The sequence below is a fragment of the Theropithecus gelada genome, chromosome 7b (genome assembly GCF_003255815.1).
Source record: "Theropithecus gelada isolate Dixy chromosome 7b, Tgel_1.0, whole genome shotgun sequence".
NCBI lineage: Eukaryota > Metazoa > Chordata > Mammalia > Primates > Cercopithecidae > Theropithecus > Theropithecus gelada.
The window spans coordinates 90,595,389-90,611,151 of NC_037675.1; the positions used below are offsets into that span (position 1 = coordinate 90,595,389).

General features: G+C 42.9%; 1 protein-coding gene across 4 annotated transcripts in view; it reads right to left on the reverse strand.

Annotated features, from left to right (window-relative positions):
* Positions 1–15,763, reverse strand: part of FOXN3 (forkhead box N3) — a 468,588-nt gene that overhangs the window by 34,337 nt on the left and 418,488 nt on the right. The gene's annotated exons all lie outside the window — the stretch shown is intronic.

The window sequence follows — 15,763 nt, forward strand, 5'->3', positions numbered from 1 at the left end:
GAGCTATCCCCAAGGCGACATTCTTCCCAGTGGGATGTGAGAAGAAGAAAACGTGTTCTAGAATGAGATTTAAGGATCATGTTAGTAAATTTTTCATCACACAAGCATGGTCTCTTCTCATGTTGTTAATTTTATAATTTGCACCGTATGTTCCTGATAAATTGCTGATCTATGCACCCCCATAGCTTTTACCCTGGGGTGAGGAGCAGGAGAGTCAGTGACAATAGGAAGTTCAGCCATAGGAATCTTTAATGAACTGGGGAAAGCTCACAGCATCAGGAAAGCATTAAACACACCTGCATCTAGTGAGAGACAAACAAGACATCTGGTCATTTCCATTTGTCAGCAGAATGTAAGTTGTGTTTCACAAGGTTATGTGTTTGTAACAGCGGTGTGGAGCTGGTGAAGGCATTTTAAAAAAGCACTTAAAATATAAAGAAAAAATTAAAGTTCTGATGTTGAGGGCACAATGTTTGCTTCCACTGCTATTATTGCTTTTAATATGGGTAAAAAAAAAAAATACTCATCACTTCATTGCTATAATTCTTAATAGGTTTCTGAATCCTTACTGATCCACCAGTTGACAGATGGCAGGTTATATAGAGACAGAGAAAAATATTATCCTTTTATAACTAAATTCATTTTCCTCTGAGAAACAGCAGCTCTGCTGCTATGGAAATGAAGGTCACCATGACAACAGTAAACAACCCCCAAGAATGGTCACTGAATAGGCTGAAAAGAACATCTGCCCCAGCGCAGCGTCCCAGCTGCCCTGGGGCGAAATTCACTAATAGTGCGGTGATGCCGCGTGACAGAAGCTGCCGCCTGTGCCCTGTCCAAATAAATGAAGTGTGCAATTGAAGTCGACATCAAAATGCCTTCCCTTGCAGATTACTGCCTCTGCGTCCGCTAAACCCAATGACTAATGACGGGGGACAAGGGGCTCGCACTTGTCAGTTTTTGTACAAATTACATACCAAAAAATTCAATTTACTACTAATGGCTCCATGGCACTTTATTTTGGGTATTATGCTAGAAAATTACTTTTTTAATGTTTAAAAAAGTACGTTTTTCATACTTTATATGTGTGGTTTAATTCCAACGGAGTAATACGATGTGGTAAAAAGAGGCCCACAAGCAATTAATGATATGGACGACACTGCTTCCCAAAGACAAGGTCTCAAGAAAGAAAGAAAAAAAAAATAGACCTTGACTCTGAAGAGTTTTTTTCTATTTTGCCTGCAGAAGGCCTGTTACTTACACTCCATAATGGACTAAAAGTTTATTTTAATAAGTACATTATATGAGAAACAAGTAAATTAACTTATTTGGCAACTCCAGGGGTGAAATTCCTAAAACAGTCACCATTTCCCACTGATATTAGTATATATATTGTATATGTAAACTACTATATATATTTTATCAATTAATATAATTAATCATTAATAAAATATATATAAACTATTATAGATAATATACATACTATATTAGCTATTATATATAATAGTATATATATAGTTTATATATTTGGCAACTCCAGGGGTGAAATACCTTAAACAGTCACCATTTCTCACTGATATTAATATATATTATATATTAATTACAATGCACTTTATATATGTATATTAATATTATATATTAAGATATATGAACCATTATATAATAGTATATTAAGTACTTTTATATAGAATATATAATAAATTATGCATATTATATATAATCATTAATAAAATATATATTATTATATAATAGTATAGTTTATATATACTATTATATATAATAGTTAATATACTATAAATTATACATAAAATTAGTTTATAATAGTTGTATGTTATAGTTTATAATATATAATTTATATATTGTAAATTATATATAATTTGTTATATATTATCAACTATAGTTTATATATACTAGTACATATAATAGTTAATATATTATAAACTATTAGTTTATAATGTATATAAGTTCATAACAATATATGAGTTATATAATATATAACATGTTACATGTTATATGTAATATAAACTATATAATATAAACTATGTAAACTATATAATATAAACTATGTAAACTATATAATATATAATATCGACTAAGCTTTATACAGTTTATAATAGTATACATAGTAGTTAATATATACTACTATATATAATGGTTAATATGGTTTATATATACACTATTATAAAATAGTTTACATATTAATTAGTTGAATGATTTTATATATTTAATATATATAAAAACATATATATTTATATACATAAAACCATTCAACTAAAAAATTAAAAGTTCTCCCCACTGCCCCTGTGGCTCCCACTGCCCTGGGTCCCTTGGTGCCCCACAGGGCCTGTTGCCTGGAAGTAGCACTCACAGCCCCAGCATTCTTGCTGGCATCTCACAAGTCACAGGGACAAGCAGTTCCTGAGGGGGGGCTGTTAAGGCCACAGGCCTTTCCTTCTTGCCCCTCCTTTTAGAAATGGCCTTTTCCTTTCTCAGGGGGTAGCCAAGAAAAATGATTTTTTCCTGCCAAGCAAAAGGTCTCTGCCATTACTGAGAACGCAACTGCTACAGGTGACCACGGTTGGCCTGGCTACATGGTCCCTACCTCCACAGGTGACTCGTACCCAAAGTTTTCCTCAGTGGCCAGGAGGTTTGCTGGGCCCAGAACAAGAGGAAACACAGGGAGGAAGTCTGGAGTCTTTTTCTATTTATATGGCCAGAAAATTAAAGGAAGTATTTCTGTATTCTTCAAAAACACATTAAAGGAAATTGTAGAGGGACACAAATAAAAAGAAGACATAGTGAAAGAAAGAAAACAGAAAGAGAGAAAGGAAACCTTAAAGGAAAAGTATCCCATCAATAATCACACATGTGGGAGAACCTAAGTGGGGCATTCCCAAGGCACACTTGGGGGGGTGCTTTGGATTTGTAGAGCATCCACCTGTGGCCCCCCACCCCCACCCAGCCAAGCCAAACAGATACATAAACTGAAAAAAAAGCAGCATGCTGAGGGACGTGTCCCCCGTCTTTCCTTCAAACCAGATGTGCCATGTCTGATGCCTCCACAGATAAAAATCCTGATGTGATCATGGAACTAGTGCTGGTCTCCGGTCATTCGGGGCAGGTGCAACCCCCAGCCTTCACATAATCTCATTCACAATGCATTCCTACAGCCCCACTCTCCCTTCTGAAAGGATCAGTTCCTGAATAAGTAGCCCTATGGGCAGAATGGAGCAGAGAGCAAGGCTTGGAATTCTCCTCTCTTGACATCTTAAGTAAGCGAATTGGCAAATGCAAGAACTGCAAATGGTAGGAGAAAATTAAAATGTTTATGCACACTGGCATACTACAGTACCAGCCCTTCCCCAGGGGAGTACAGCGAGTGCCATTGTTTCAAAAGTCAACTTTACTGAGGGATGATTTACATACAAGAACATGTGCCCATTTTAAGTGTAGAGTTTTAAGAGTTCTGACACCACTGTTACCACCATCATCAAGATAAAGAGCATAGCCAAGATAGAGATTTCCATCACCCCAAAGTTTACTTGCACCCCTTGGCAGACATACCTACCCCTAGTCTGGACAACCATGGATTTGCCTTCTGTTATTCATCAAAGATGTGGTGTCAATAGTTCATTCCTTATGGCTATCACTGAGTTGTAGTCACTGAATGGATATACCACAATTCATTCACCGGTAGGTTGACATTGGATTGTTTCCAGTTTTGGATATGATACAAAAGCTGCTGTAAACTTTTATACGAGTCTTTTTTGAACCTGCGTTTTCATTTCTCTTGGAAAATCGCTGGTAAACGTATGTTTACCTTTACAGAGAATCGCTACATTGTTTTCCAAAGAGGGTGCGTGTACCACGCAGGAGAGTTTCAGTTGCTCCATATTTTTTGCCACTACTTGAAATTGTCAATCTTTAAAAACGTTAGCCATCTAGGGCATATATAGTGATATTTCACTGTGGTTTTCATTTATATTTCTGTAATGACAAATAACCTTGAGCATCTTTTCATGTGCTTGATGGCCATTCGTATCTTACATGAAAAGTCTGTTGAAGTCTTTTATCTATTTTTTAGTTAGGTGGTTCAACTAGTATTCTTCAGTTGTAAGATTTTTAAAAATATTCTGAATATAAGTCCTCTATGAGATATATGTTTTTTTCTCAGTCCATGGTTTACTATTCTGTTTCCTAAGAGTGTCTTTTAAGAAGCAGAAGTCTTCAATTTTTACTTAGTCCAGTTTACCATTTTGTTCTTTTACAGCTTAGTGTCTTTTGTGTTCTAAGAAATCTTAGCCTACCCTAAAATTGCAAAGATTTCCCAAGTGTCATCTTTTTGGTTTTCATTTGTGAGTGTACTAGATATAACACTTTCTGGGTTCAATATCCAGATTGACAGGCAAACAAAAATAGACGTCATCACTCAGACCTCTTTCCTTATCCAGCAAGCTGGTTAAGCACAGACCTAGCACTGTAGATCAATGCCAGAAGGACCCTCTTTGGCTCCTGGGGTGAACACCAAGCAGCCTAATGAGTCTGATAACCTTCTATGGAAAAGTGTCCTGGACTCTCTGCTAGAATATCTCATATGCCTTTCTCCTTGTCACACCCTGACACCCTGTCAGTGCTTCTGTCTTCAGAGCCAACAACCTCCTGTCTCTCCTCTCCAAAGAGAAGAGACGCTATAATGCTTACTCTTATCTATTATTAAAATACTTAAGTTTTTCCCCTCTTTTTAAAAGTCATGAAAGTAATGTGTGTTCACTGTAAAAAAAAACAAAACAAAACAAAACACTGGATGGATATAATTTGAGAGATAAATGCCTTCCCTATAGGCTTACTTTCAAAATCATATTTTCTTATATATATGTCCAGAAATTGTCTATGCAAAAATAAGCATACATATATACACATTCATTGAAATACAAACAAATACACACATATATACTTACTCATGCACGCAAATCTATCTTTTTAAAAAATAACTTTATATGGAAAACAGTTTCCTGCAACTTAAAATTTTTTTCACTTAACAAATTTCGTCAGCCTTTTATATTAGTATATGATATCAAAAGTTTTTCTACAGTGAGATTTTTGTGCATAAAAACACACTGCACTGTTTGTACAGGCATTCCCTTTTCTTTAGATTGTAAACTACCAGAAGGTAGAAAGAAAGTATTTGAGTTGATTATATAACTTGTGCTCAGCACGGTACTCCAACCTACAGATTCTGGGCACCCTTCTCCCAGTCCCCTCACCCAAACACCCCTCCCTTGGATCTCTCCACCCCACCCCTTCCTATGAGGATACAGTGCTGCCCCACTCTCTCTCTCCTGTGCCTCTCTCTGGGGCTCACTCCCACTCTCTACCTTAGGTAATGTGCTACTTTTCATCAGCACACTCTGGGTCTCTATAAAAAAGTCTAAATTTTCTGTGGTCAAGAGAGACTACTGGTGGTTTACCTCTTTAGATAGCAGAGGAACTTTCTGATGCAGGCACGCTATTGTGGTAGGATGCTTTTGACCAAAGACATTGGAGCTTTGTGTCTGGAATTATTTCAGGGGACTGGGTAGCTGTTTGGTGGATAGCAGGGGCTTCTGCTTCAGAGGCATAGCTGATTGTGAAGGATAAAGGGCCCGGGAAGAGATCTCTAGGAGGGGAGCAGTGGATTGGCTTTGTAGGATCTTCCCTAGAGGGTCCAACCCAGTTTATCAGCATAAGAAAAGAGACAGGCATTTTGGCCAGGAACTCTTTCTAGGAATGAAGACCCACTTGGCAGGAGTGCTTCATGTTGTATCTCAGGGGAATGAAGTGAGACAGAGGGGTACAAGAGAACAAGGAAGTGCCACCCTTTAAATTTTTGGATGGGGAGGGTCCTCCCATCAGTACCTAATTCAGCATCCTAATTCAGGAACGAAGTCATTGATTGCTGGTTCATTCAGCCTCACACCACGCATGCTGCCATGGGTGCTGAATTAATTCAGGAACCACATCAATGATTGCTGGTTCATTCAGCCTCACACCACACGTGCTGTCATGGTGCTGAACAGAGTTATGACCAACCATTATCCAAACTGAGCCAATCTCAAATCCCATATTAAAAAAAATTCCTCCTTTGCCCATGCTTCAGTAACAAACGTTACTTCTCCTCTGGACCGGTTCCCAGCAGCCTATTTCAATTTTCATCTTTAATGCAGTTGTCTTATCACATTGCCTCTTCTCTATAGTACGAGACTGGAAAACGGTCACACATCTTAAAGATGTTTTCAAATCCTCTTGTTTTGAATGTACACACACAGTTATATTATGCTGCAGGGAGACGAACAGGTAACACAGTTTCCAGAACCCACGGTCCAGCTATTTGGGCGAAGAGAAATATTGAGCCTCAGTTTCTCAAACTGTTGAGATGGTTCCTTTGGTTGTGGAAGAGGCTTCTCCTCTGCGGACAGGATGGGAAAAGCGCTGCACTAGACATGAGGATTCTTGGGTTTTAAGTCCTGGGTCTGCTGACTTTCGTTTCATTTTGCTGTGCCTGAGTCCACTCATTTTAAAATGATGGGTGGCTGCAGACTTCGAAGGGGCCGGTTTGGTTTTTCATCCCTTTCCACATAGTTCCTGCTCTGTAATATCCCTTGACTTGCTCCTCCCTCTGTGACTTGTGGTTGCCAGAGCTACAGATTCCAAGGAACACCTACCAAATAGGGCATCTACTCCAAAGACCTTAGGGGCAGCTAACAGCCTTAGTAAGGCTGGGAGAATATACTATTGCCTCCAGAAAGCCATGGTCTGTCCTGATAGGTCCCTGCCAGGTCTACTTCACAGGAATCCATCAAGTCTGGTGTGCGTATTCTGTGGGTTCCTGGTGTGGTTTCTAAGCATGTCCACTCCCTTCCTCTGGGACTGAGTTTCAGAGGGAAGTGACTTGGAGAGGCCATCTGCTTTAACAAACTAAGAATACAAGGCCAGCAGGAAGCCCCTGCTTCAATCCACACTGCAATATACACCTGCTGCAAAAATGTAAGCACTGCCTTCAGCACCTCTGAGCTGACCCACCTAACAAAACAATGACAATGAAACACTTCCCACAGAGAAAGCCTAAGAATCATAACCATTACCGTCTTAGAAATCATGTGATTTTCCACAGGGCTAATGTGTTTCTCCAGCTCTCCCTGCTCTCCCTCACACCTGAGGAGTCTTATAGGATGATGAAATCTCTTTAACTGAATAAAATAAATTCAAGAAACAAACAAACAAAAATACCAAATAATAGATGACACACAGACAGAAAAGATCAGATATAAAAACATGGGTAAGCTGGGCGTGGTGGCTTGTGCCAGTAATCCCACCACTTTGGGAGGCCAAGGTGGCAGATTGATTGAGGTCAGGAGTTCAAGACCAGCCTGGCGAACATGGTGAAACCCCATCTCTACTAAAAATACAAAGATCAGCTGGACGTGGTGGTGCACACCTGTAGTCCCAGCTACTCAGGAGGCTGGGGCGTAAGAACTGCTTGAACCCAGGAGACAGAGGTTGCAGTGAGCCAAGATGGTGCCACTGCACTCCAGCCTGGGCGATGGAGCGAGACTGTGTCAAAAAAAAAAAAAAAAAAAAAAAAAGAACATGGGTACATGGTCAGATACATACACTAGGGTGTTCCCTAGCACCTAGAACAGTGCCTGGAACATCTGGAGTGCTGGATAGTTAGTGAACAAGTGAGTGGATGGCTTATCCAATCTGCTGCTGGGTGAATCCAGCTGCCTGAGGTCTGGCACCCAGCTTGGGGGAGAAGTACTGGATGTTCCCCAGGGAATAAGCCTCCAGATGTGCAGTGAAATTCCATGGGAACCCCAGAAAACCAAACATCAGGCTCCACCCTAGCTGAAGGAATCTTTGTAGGAATCTGTCAGGGAATTCTGAAGTGTCTGAAAGGTGAAGAATGGTTGTCGCGGTAAATCAAGGAAGCCATCCAAAGAAGCCATCAAGGAAGACAAGTGCTCCCAGATCTTCTATAACATTACTAGACTTCTCTGCTTTGAAATATCTTTGTCCATTTTCTCTAACTCTGCCTGAGAATGACACAACTGGGGCATTAATTAACCCCCCAAAATGGAGAAAAAATATAGTCAGCCCTCCATATCCATGGGTTCCATATCCACAGATTTCATCAGCAAAGGATCAAAAATATTAGGGAAAAATAATTCCAGAAAATGTTACACTGTTGCTGACATGTATACTATGTAGTTAGATGATGGCTGCATCTGTACTGAACACGTTCAGGCTTTTTTCTTGTCATTATTCCCCAAACAATGCCGTCTAACAACTATTTACATAGTATTTACATTGTATGACATATTATAAGTAACCTAGAGATAACAGAGTACAGAAGAGGATGTGCATAGATCACATACAAATACTACACTATTTTATATAAGAGACTTGAACATCCTCAGATTTTGGTATCTTACAGGGTCCTGGAACCAATCCCCCATGGATACCAAGGGATGACTGTGCTTAGATAGATAACTTTTAGGGACAAAGGGATAAGAACAGATGAAAACAAGCAAGCAAACAAATAAACAAAACTCCAAGTAAGCTGTGGATTTCGTGGGGAAATGCTGAGTAGATCTGCGTTTATGCACACCTTGTATACTAAGCCAGTATTTTCAACTGTGGGCAATTTTGCACTTCCTTCCCCCAAGGATGTATGGCAATGTCTGAAAATGTTTCTGATTGTCATGACTGGGTGGGAGCTGGAGGGTGCTACTGGCGTCTAATGGGTTGAGGCCAGGGAGGCTGCTCAACATTCTACAGTGTACAGGACAGCCCCCACCACAAAGAATGATCCAGTCCAAAAGGTGAGAAACCTCACAGTAAGCTCACAGATACATGTGCTATGATCAAGAAAAGCAGCTCTTCAAACCAAACTATCTCAAATAGAACACATCAAAAGTAAACAGATATACAATTCACTTTGTTGTTGACGTCTTTCTTTTCCTCCTTTTTGCAAAATCCCTAGGCATCGGTTAAGACAGATAGGATATCTACATTTGTTGCTTTGAAATCACTGAAGTAAGTAAGAGCCATGCCCTTTGGCTTCTGTTGCAATCAATCAAGATATCTATAACAGCTGCCTCTGATCTTGAAGGCAGCAGAACACAGGGTGCCATCAGCTCTACTGACGTCATTTGCCATGAATATTTCTTCCACTTCCCTTTTGGCTGAAGGTTATTGAGAAAGAAGTTGCCCGAGTGAGCAGGAGGGAGGAAGTGGGAAACGGGAGATGGGATTCACTGTGGACATGAACTGCAAACACCTTAGGGGTTCTTGTCACAGTGAGACAGGAGACAAAGTGACGCCAGGGAGCCCAGTGCACAAGCTTCTGATGAGCAGGATTTTAGGGAACAAAAATCTCCCACTAAGTTGGACACCAAGTTGTGATTTTACGCATCATCTTTAGGATGGAAGTTGGAGACAGAGAACACCAAGAGCAGCCTTTCTTCTCCAAAAAAATGAATCAAAGAACACCCCAAACTCTTGTTGCTCTGAAGACATGAGACAAGCTCAAAGCAATGATTAAGCAAACTGAAACTAACAGCTGTTTGTTGGAACAAAAGATAATCTAATTAAATTGGTAGGTGAGTTGCAGGGATGTCAGGGGGGAAAGGGGAAAGGATGAATGATCTATACAAATACTACACTATTTGTCTGGGCGCGGTGGCTCACGCCTGTAATCCCAACACTTTGGGAGGCGAAGGCAGGTGGATCACTTGAGGTTAGGAGTTCAAGACCAGCCTAGCCAACATGGTGAAATTCCATCTCTACTAAAAATTCAAAAAATTAGCCAGGTGTGGTGGCAGGTGCCTGTCAGTCCCAGCTACTTGGGAGGCTGAGGCACGAGAATCACTGGAACCCAGGAGACAGAGGCTGTAGTAAGCCAAGATTGTGCCACTGCACTCAAGTCCGGGCGACAGAGCGAGACTCCATCTCGAACAACAACAACAAAAACTAAGAACAAAAACTGCACTATTTTATATAAGAGATTTGAACATCCTGAGATTTTGGTATCTTAGGGGGTCCTAGATATCCATGGATACCCAACAGATGACTGTGCTTGGATAATGTTTAGGGCCAAGGGGTAAGAACAGATGAAAACAAACTAACAAACACATCTCCAAGTAAGCTCTACATTTCGTTGGGGGTACCCTGGGTATTAGGCTCCCATTCACACATTTCCTGAGTCTTTCCAGCTTAAATGTAGGGACTGGCGAACTCTAAAGGAAGAATTTACAGGCTCCGAGGAGGAGCGTCACAGCGAACCCTGCAAATTCGGAATATATTTGTCCAAGTCAGCTCCCCAACAGGGAGCATCTTTCTAACTTGCGTAAACTGCCCATCTATTACCCCTCGTTTCACTTCATCAGGAAGGGGATTCTAGGAAAAGCTACTGGAAGGTAAGTACAGAGCTCAAAGAGCATCCTGGGCTGGGAGCCTGGTGCTGGGGGCTGTCTCAGGTACCCCAATTCTAATGTGGTGTTAGGATGGCCAGGCTGGAAGCTCTCGGGGCCTCTCACTTCCTCTGAGTCGATTACTGTCCCTGCTGCTTCTCTGCTTGAGAAATGAAAGGAGTACCTCGATACTCCCCAGGCAGATGCTTCCGTATTTCTGTTTTCTCCAGGCAACAAGAAATGCTTTAACTTTGATGTCTTCTGGATCCCTTAATTCTAAGGTCCTTTTCGCCTCAGCAGCAAGGCCTGCGTCACATTGCCGTCACATTCCCGAATCTGATTTGTTTCCAAATCAAGTGAACGCGTCGCCTCCAGCCCTTTGACACTGCCACCTCAGACACCTCTTTTATCTGGCACTCTAAATTTTCCTACTGATCAACATTGACTTCTTTAATATCTTTGACCAGTTGATCAAAATCTTTCTAGCAGCTGCCAGGAGAAAACTCAAAGAACCATGTAGACAGAAACTGAGAGTATCAAAAAACCTAAAATTCTAGATTTGAATCCCAGGGCAAAGGTGACAAATGACCCAGAACAAGTTGTGATCCTGTCCCATGGGTAATAAGACAGGGCAATTATTGAAGAGGCAAGAGGTTTTGATTTGATTCTCTTTGGCTTGTTAAATCGTGCTGGGCTTGTCTGAGGTCAGTTTACGTATTTTTAAAAATTTTTAAAGCTTCTCATAGATGAATGAGAAACTACACATTCCCCTGAAGTCCTTTCCCCTTTGCGTCTCATCCAGTTGTGAACCTCTGCTTACTGCATTCTCTGGTTTCTGTCTCCTGGGTCGCCCCTCTCTGGGGATGCTGTCACTCATAGCCATGTGCAAAGGGGAGGGGACATTTGGGATTGCCGTGGAGGGGATTCCGACCCTGCAGGGAGGGAGGAAAGGGGGATTAATGCCGAAGCCCTCTGGACTCTGGCATTCTTTGCTTTGAAAACGTCCTGCATGCTCCTGCTTTCTTCATCCAGTGTTACAGCTGAAGCTCACCACCCAGAAGGGGACTGGAGCCAGCCTCAGGTGCATCAAGGCTTCCATAGAGCAGGAACAGGAATGGGGACTCCCAAGAGACACCCCTAAGCACCTCAGAGCCCGGCCACACTGGTGTCCAAGAGAAAGGATGTGCTAAGGCCAGAAGCCAGAGGTGGGACCAGGAAGCCCCTTGAGACCAGAGCCAAAAGCCCAGGGAGATGCTCAGAGCGTAGAGGCCTGGGCACGGCCAGCCAGGACCACCAGTGTATCTTTCTTGACTCTGTTTTCCCCTCTCTATGCTATAAGGTCATCTTCCCCAATGACTGGCTTTCCCCAACCATCACTTCTCTCCACTTACTGGAAGATAGCTCCTGCCCAGTTCCCACGCCAGAAGCCACTTCCTCCTCTAGTAAAAGGGTTCGTGGTTGCTGGTAACCCCTGCACCAACTTTCCCACAGCTGTGGGGGTGCTCACAGTGGCTTGGCCCTAGCAGGCATGGCAGCGCTTGTCCGTGCTGAGAACTGAACATTTCCACGTGCACCACATCTTCATTAGCTCTGTCTTCAACTAGGTCAATGTGCAAATCATCTTTTCCAGAAGGAAAGCTCCCATCTCAGAGTGACACTGGCAGGTGTGTTAGCGAGAATAAACACCACACAGAACCCTGCCATCAGTGCTTCAAGGCACACACTCACTGTGTGCCCACCTCTCCACTGTCTTCCTCCCCAATGCTCGGGCACTGAAGAACTGGAGGGTGACTCTGAACAGAGGCTCACTTTGCCTGGGGATGTATGTCTTATACTAACTCAAAAGAATTTAAAAAGGAACTACGGAGCCAGTGATGCTCCCAGACCTGACACCTGACTCTCATTACAGAGACACAGGACAAAACCTCACCATGTTCCTTCTGGGTACACTTCTACCATACTGAATCACACACCCGGTCCCACTATGCCATAAACCACTGTTCTGCTGAGATGATCTCTTTGTTACAAAAGGTTTTGCCTTTTGATTTCCTTACTAGAAAGCTGCTTCTCAAACACCTGGAAGGGGATGTGTAATGTGCTACAGTCTAATGTGCTTGACCTCTTTAAAGCTCAGGCTGAAGTCTGATCCCCAGCATGGGAGGTGGGACCTCCTTGGAAGTGTTTGGTTCACAGGGAGGATCCCTCGTGAATGGCTCGGAGTTGTCCTTGTGGTCCTGAGTTCTTGCTCTATGTGTTCCCATGAGAGCTGGTTGTTAAAAAGAGCCTGACACCTCCCTCCCTTCCCCCATCTCTCGTGTTTCCCCGTTCACTCTGTGACTTCTCCCCTCCGCATTTCGCATGAGTGGGAGTAGTCTCGGGTCTCCATCAGGCGCTGGTGCTGGCACCATGAAGTGGCACAGCCTATGGAACCATGAGCCAGATAAACCTCTTTTCTTTATAAATTACCCAGGCTCAGGTATTTCTTTCTAAGTAATATGAAAAAACCCACAGAACTTTGGAAAGTGAATTCAGGACTGCTGATTCTAGCAGCAGGTCTCATGGGTACCGAGCTCTCTCTAGGCCTCAGTTTTAACACAGCCTTTACTCTCTCTAGTCAAATCTTCCTCCAGAAAATGGACTAGGAAAAAAATAGAAAAGCAAATCAAACGCTTGGTATTTAAAAAAAATTTTTTTTAATAGTTTTCTGAGATGCGTTGATTCAGAAACAACTCTTACATATGATCAGTTGAAAAATAAAACAATGCACCAAAAAAGCATTTGCATTTTCCTTTATCTTACACGGGCCCTTCACCTACTGTCTGCCTCACACCTAAAGCAGAGCCTGGTTCCTGGGAAGTCCTACGTGGGTACAATGAGAAGGCTACGATATATGACTGCCATCGCTTTTGCTTTCCCTGAAGAGTGCATATTCAATTTGATATAAAGAGACGTCAGCCCCATTCATCCATCCGTCCATCCGTCCATCCATCCGTCCATCTGTCTATCCATTCATCCATCCATCATTGAGAACAAAAGATTATCGTTACGCTGTTAATGAGTATTTCATTTTAGACACAGTTAAGTATGGAAATGTAGATTCAGGACTACGACTATACATAAAGGTATCATGGAAATAAAAGGATTAAGTTTTCCACCTAACAATATTCACCTGCAACACCGCACTACTGGGAGAGAAACAGGAACGTGCGCACGCTGCCCTGGACCTGTGGGAGTTACTGTTCTGTCTTCAAGTGTGGGGAAGATCCCTAAACTCAGGCCCACTGGGCAAAGAAGTTGAAAACAATCAGTTTGGGTTTAAAAATTAGTCTAAACCATAATGTAAGAGCTGATTTTCTGGTGATTGAATGGGAAACGGGTTCTAAAGAAAATCTCCACAAAATTTTCTAGAATGGTTATTAAGAATGGCTACATCCCTGGACAAGTATTCTGCATGTCAGGAGTCTACTTTGAAAGATCCTTCTTTATTGAATGTGTTCGATTTAAAAAAAAGTCAAGCTCTTTACTTTCTAGCCACATGGTCTATGGGGTGCTGTGATCAGAATGTGTGTGTCCCCCAAAACTCCTATGTTGAAACCGAGTCACCAAGGTGAAAGTATGAGGGGGTGAGGCCTTTGGGAGGTGATGAGGTAATGAGGGAGGGGCCCTCATGATGATACGGGAAGTGCCGGCTACAGAAGGGCGGGGACCCTGGCAAGGGCTACACCCTTCGGCCTGTGCCCAAGGACCTAAATGAGGACAGCCATTTCTGTTTTCGTGCCCAAAAAGTTGCCTTTTGGCCTGCCACATCCCCATCCTGTGCCCACAAAAACCCAAGACCCTACTTGGCACTGACGTAAGCGGCTGGACGTTAAGAGGAGCAGAACAACACACCATCGACAGACACCAACAGACATCGGCAGGCCATCGACGGCGGGACCACGCGGAATTTGGCTGGGGGTGATTGGAGGGGAGTCTGGTCACAAGCTGCCCCATGCCAGGGGAAGACCACCTTCTGGCTCCCCATCCACCTCTGCGATAAGGCAGAGAGTCTGACTGAGCTGATTAACACAAGCTGCCTGCAGACGGCAAAACTGAAAGAGCGCCCTGTAACACAGGCCCAGCGGGAGGGACTTCAAGAGCTGTAAACACTCAACCCTAGATGAAGTCGGAGCCCAAAAACGCTCCCCACAACCTGCCCGTCTACATGCCCCCCTTAGGGGTTTGAGCATTGGGGCACCGAAGAAGCGAGGTGCATCCCTGTCACACGCCCTGGGAGCGGGATAAGGGAACTTCTCCCGTTTCCATGAATGGATGACAGCCCTCATAAAAGAGACCCTAGAGGGCAGCTGGTCCCCTCCACTATGGGAGGACACAGCAAGAAGACGCCCTCTAGGAACCAGAGAGCAAGCCCCATCAGACGCGGAATCTGCTGGCCCCTTGATCTTGAACTTCCCAGCCTTCAGAACTGTGAGAAATAAATTTCTGTTGCTTGTAAGCCACCCATTTTGAGGTATTTTATTATAGCAGCCTGAATGGACTAACATAGTGGGTAAACTGCCCAGTACAGAAGCGCAAATACTAAGTAAGTGTCATGCGGAATAAAGCAGGCCCAAGCGCTGAGGGCCAGAGCCTGGTCAGGGACACATGCTTTTAAAGGAGATGAGCTTGGGCCAAACGTGGTCTCCTCTTGTGGATGCTGCATATTCACTCCAGACAGAACTGTAAATGCTAAGCCAAATAAAGCTCTTCGGTTTGTATCTGGGGCATACTTGTTTTTGGAAAAACCAAGAGGGCTCGATAATTGCCAGAAAATATGATGAACAGACCCAGGCCGACTGGAAGGGTAAGATCGATGGAAGATGATGGCGTGGACAGGGGAGGTTTCCATTCCCAGTGGGGTGGCAGCAAGGACAAAAACATCTGGAGAGGCGCTCCGCAGGCCCGCCCGGCACACGGGTGGATCGGGTTACTTCATGACAGCAACTGGGTTCGTTTTGTACCATGAAAACCATATTTCATCTTTCAATAGGAAAAAAATTACAGCTAGTGTTATACAAGCAAAATGAAACAAAGAAAACTGGAAAACAGAGAGGGAAAAATCAACCACCGTAACTGCCACCATGCCTGCGGTTTTCTCTCATCCTTTCAACATTCTTCTAGAAAGAGTTTCGACTTTTTTTTCTTTTTTTAAACTAAGCTTGCTTTAAGCCTAAGCCCTGCCTGGAGAGCCTTCAGACTTTGTGCCAGAGGACAGTGTGGCCATAAAACATTTAGGGGAAGAGATCTGGAGGGGAGCAGAGGGGAAATAAAAA